Raw genomic sequence first — 4,901 nt, forward strand, 5'->3', positions numbered from 1 at the left:
GAGAGGTCAGCCCTTCAGATGAAAACCTGTCACTCAAACGCATGTCGGAACGGAAAGGGACATCTGTGTTTCAGGTTTCATTCCTCCGTGCAGAGAAAATTATTTCACAATGCAGAATTTTTAGAACATTCTTCACATTATTTTATTCTTGCCTGTATGTAGACAGTTCCCACTTGGGCTACATGAATGTCAAGCCAGTTCACATCAATAATGAAAACAGAATTCCCTCTTGACTCCTCCTCCTCCATTTTTCTGAGCAATTTGCATTAAATCAAGGTTAAGTTTTCTCATCAACTCAATTGCTTTAACTCCTTTATGAAATCTGTTCCCCATGCTGTCTGTTGGACCTTCCCAAGATGAGTCTTTAATAAGTAATGTCTTCACAAAGTAGATTTGACTCAACCTGAACTGAGAGCATTCTTTACAATCAACCCAGTTTCCTTCCCTCTCCCACAATGGAACTGTCTCAAGCAGCCCTTAAGCACGTGCTGCGACTTTCATGGTGAACAACACCTCAGTGATGCTGTATGAGCAGAAAAACACCTGCTCTGCTTCAACCCCACTGCAAGATGGACGCATGCTCCAAAGATGCAGTTTATGAACTGAGCAGTCCTTTAGGCTCATGGGAAATCAGGCTAGGGATATGGCTCATTTGGGAGGCCTCATATGTGTGGAGTCCTGGGTTCAATCCCCAGTACAACATGAACGGTTCATGGCAACACCACTCTATAATCTCGGCACTCGGGAGGTGGAGCAAGAACAATCAGGAGTTCACAGTTGCTCATTGTTTTCTTGTGACAAACGCCATGACCTAAAGCAAATTAGGTCATCGGTAAAGTCAAGACAGGAACTCAACACAGGAACCCAGAGGCAGGAACTGAAGTGGAGACCATGGAGGGGTGCTGCTTACTGCTCTGCCCCTCGTGGTGTGCTCAGCCTGCTCTCTTTACAGCCCAGGCCCACCTGCCAAGGAATGGCGCTGGGACTTACTACCACAATTAACAATCTCACTGCAGGCTGGGACTTACTACCGCAATTAACAATCGAGAAAAATGCCTCATAATCATGGGATAGAAACAACTTCTGGAACAAGATTCCCTCTTCTCAGATATGTTCAGATTTGTATCAAGTAAACAAAAAGCAACCAGCACAAAAATCAACCCACAGGTGTCCAGTGAATTCAAGACCAGCCTGGGGCACATACGACCCTGTCCCCAAATAAAGTTTAGAATCGTGGCTGTGTCATTCCTATACATTCAGAGGTTCACAGTGTTATCATTTTACATAATCACCAATTGACTCCAGCAGGACTCCGCTCAGAAAACAGCCATGGTGAGCCATGTAGAAACTTAATTACTGTCTGAAAACAGCTTTGTGTGTGCCTACGTGGCTCATGAAATACACCAACTCCATTTTGTAATACTGTCTTAGGAACTTGGCAGCCTCTTAACACTGCCACCCCCAACCAGTTTCCAGCCTCTATGGAGCTCTGTTTACCTTAAAGAAATACAGTTCCTCCCCAAAGAAAAGCACAGTTTGCTGTTATTTCATGACCTTTAGCACACTCATGAGCCATGCAGAAAGCCAGCTGTCAGTGTGGACTGAAGCCAGAACTCGGTCAGTCTCAGACCAGCCACACCCTTCTCCTCCTGAGTCCACCAAACCTTGCTTCCCTCCACAGCCCTTCTAGCCCATGGAAACGCACCTCAATTATTTTTCATTTTTCAGCCTTGTCTCTCCTTCTGCTCTCTTCTTCCCAAAGCTAAAGATCCACCTTTCCCATCAAAAGTAATCTTTTTCTGACTCCAATTTCCCCATTATATAATTATTCCATCTTACTTCACAAATGAGGCAAATAATAAATATTTATGAATTAAGCAGGTGAGAAAAAGTCTATTTTCCATCACTCTATCTTAGACGCGCTCCTCATTCCACTGAAGCTGAAGGAGGCTCTCAGCTCCTCCTCGTATCAAAGCTGGTCTCCAGAGGTGGCCAATAATTTTCTAATTTAAAAACTCCATGAGCTCTCCTTACCCTTCACTGCAGTTGACCTGCGCACAGCATTTGGCATTGCTAGCTAACTATGATTATTAACACTCTCTTTCTTGCGTTTTCTCGTACTATCCCAAGTTACACATCAGCAGTTCTCCCTGAAGCCATGCTGGCTCATATTTTACTCACCCCCTCACTGCTCCTCATCCCAGCAGGCAGCCGCAGTCATTGGTTGAAACTTCAGCCAGCCTCTTGCCAGTTTAAAGCTTGGGTGCTCATCTTTTTTGCATCTTTCTAAATTCTCTTTTCACCTACTCTCATGCTAGCACCCCAGGCTCTGAAACAGAATACCAGCTGCCCCCTCCACCCCTCAGCCTGCCTTCTCTGAGTTCCTCAGCCTATACCCCCTCTCTCAGCCTGCCTTCTCTGAGTTCCTCAGCCTGCCCCCCCCAGCCTGCCTTCTCTGAGTTCCTCAGCCAGTTCCTCTTTCTTCTTGCCCTTCAGATTAGCAAGACTCACGAATCCTTGCCTAGACTTAAACTACACATGTAGTTCAGGGTCATCATAAACTTCTGGTCCTTTTGTTTCATCTCCCCAGTGCTGGGAGCATGTGCCACCATGCCTGCTTTTATGTGCTGCTGGGGGTGGAATCCAACTCTCTGTGCATGTCAGGCAAGCACTCTGCCAACTGAGCTCCCTCACCAGTCTTCCAGAGATCTTTCGAGGAGATTCCTTGAACTTCTTTTGGGCTGAGGTCCTGGTGGTGATTTTTCTGTTGTGTCTCGTGATTCTGCCTCTGTTACTCCGTTTCTCTTCTTATTGTCGTTTCAACCTTTCCAGTCTCTCAATGAGACAGTTGCAAAGTCTGTGAACTGATTTATCAGCCTCAAAGACATTCTTCATAACAGCAGAAGTTCTCTGAGAGTAGAAATCTCTCCGTTATCTTCGTATGCTCCTCGGAAGCACTACTGAGGGTTGCTAGGAAGTGGCTCCCAGGGCCAATCATGGTCATCCTGGGCACATGCATGCCTGTGAATTCACTGCTCCTCAGCCCTCACAGAGCACGCTGTCCTTCCATCAGAACCCATGCACCTGCCACGCTAGACACGCCACCCCTCTACTTGTTTGTAGCATGCCTTATGTCCACGCTTCAGAATATCAGGGTTTTTTAATCTATACTCACTGAAACCCTCCTCCATCTTGTTCTCTAGCCATGCTGGAGACTTAATTCAGGGTCCTGCATATGAGAGCAGTGAGGGCTCTACCACTGAGCCACAGCACCAGCGTGGAATCTGTATGTGCATTAAGTCATACAGTGGCACATTCACATGATTCATTATATTGTATATGTGCATAAAATATTAACAAATTTAAAAAGAAAACCAAAGAGAGGGTAAGGAGAAGAAAACTGGCTTTTAGTTTTATCAACTAGGGAGATAAAATCCGAACTTTAGGTCTCTCCCTTGACGTTGTTCTGGACTTCTTCCCCAAAGGAAGAGTCTTGTTACAATTGAAGCAGACAAGGTAAAATCTGTCATTTACATTATCAGGCTAAAAATGAAGAGTAGAAAACAGGATTCAGACTCGATGGAAAATGCAGGCAACCCACAGGTGCTAGTGAAGGTCCCAACAGATGCTAATCCGCCACTTACCCATCCTGGCTTAAGGCACCTACAGGGCAAACACTTACCTATAATGACAGCATTTAGTCTTTATTAATGTTTATTGAGAGTGCCCTATTTGGAGAAAACTGTAGAATTTCATCAAGTGGGTAGCTTTGGACATTAGCAGTGACCTAACGAGGTTTAAAGTGGGGAGGGTCCGTGGGATGCTTTGTCACCAAGAACGAGGAGACAAGAACAGCATTACCCCAGCACCTTTCATGCTGAAAGTGGGTAGTACTGCTTCTCAGACCTCTCAGGATTACAGCTTCAGGAGCACCTTCCTCCCGAAGAGACAGAGTTAGCTAAAGTGAGAGGAGAACGTGAATGTGCACAGAAGCCTGTCCTTGACGCCTGGCTTTCTTCTTCATGTCAGAACTGTAATTATTCATTTCGATGTTGAATCTTACATGTGGCAGTGATTCTAAGTAAATTCCACGTTCAGAGTGGGCCATGCTGAACATCTACCTAGCCATCTTCTTATTCACTCTAATATGAAAAATGTATCTCGGAAAAATCAAGCCATCCAAGTCCCAGCTGCCTATTGGGTTGGGATGAGGAATGTTGAATACTAACTTATGAGTTAGAGAGAAATTGTGCTGAAGTTTGAAGAGGAGGAAATCATTCATGGGACTGAGCAGTCTGAAAGCTGCTGATGTCCTTGAAAAGTGTAATTTCATGAATGAAATGATGGGGAAGAAAGCCTGATTGGATTGGCTCTGAGACAGAATGGTGGCTTCCATAGAATGTTCTTTTTGGGCAATGTTTCTGAAAGAGCCCTCTATCAAATAGTAGCTCCTAAGTAAAGCACAGTTCTAAAGAGCTTCAGTGTTCACAAGAACAGGATAGTATCACCACCGTAGCCTGCAGAAAGTGAGAAGTGAACCCTGTATAGTTTTGATGGAAGAAAGAGGGAGTCCTGTCAAAGGCAAACAAATTACACTGCCTCCCAGCTAAGACTAAGATCTGGGTAATCATGAAGTTAAAAGCTGAACTTAAGACATTTATAGTAATGCAAATAAGGCACAGAGAGGCTAGTTTGGGTTCTGGCTGACATAATCCAATGTTATCAGAACAAAAGGTAAGTGCTAACTCATTATGACTAAATGTACCCCTAAAATAAGCCCCTGACAATCACACAGAGTAACATAAGATAAACATGACCTTATACTTAACAAAACTAAAACTATCATGAATAAGAACTAAAGAACAAACTTAGACTTAGAACTGCTCAGAGTTCATATATCA

The sequence above is a fragment of the Psammomys obesus genome, unplaced genomic scaffold (genome assembly GCF_907164565.1).
Source record: "Psammomys obesus unplaced genomic scaffold, mPsaObe1.curated_primary_1811, whole genome shotgun sequence".
Classification (NCBI taxonomy): Eukaryota; Metazoa; Chordata; class Mammalia; order Rodentia; family Muridae; genus Psammomys; species Psammomys obesus.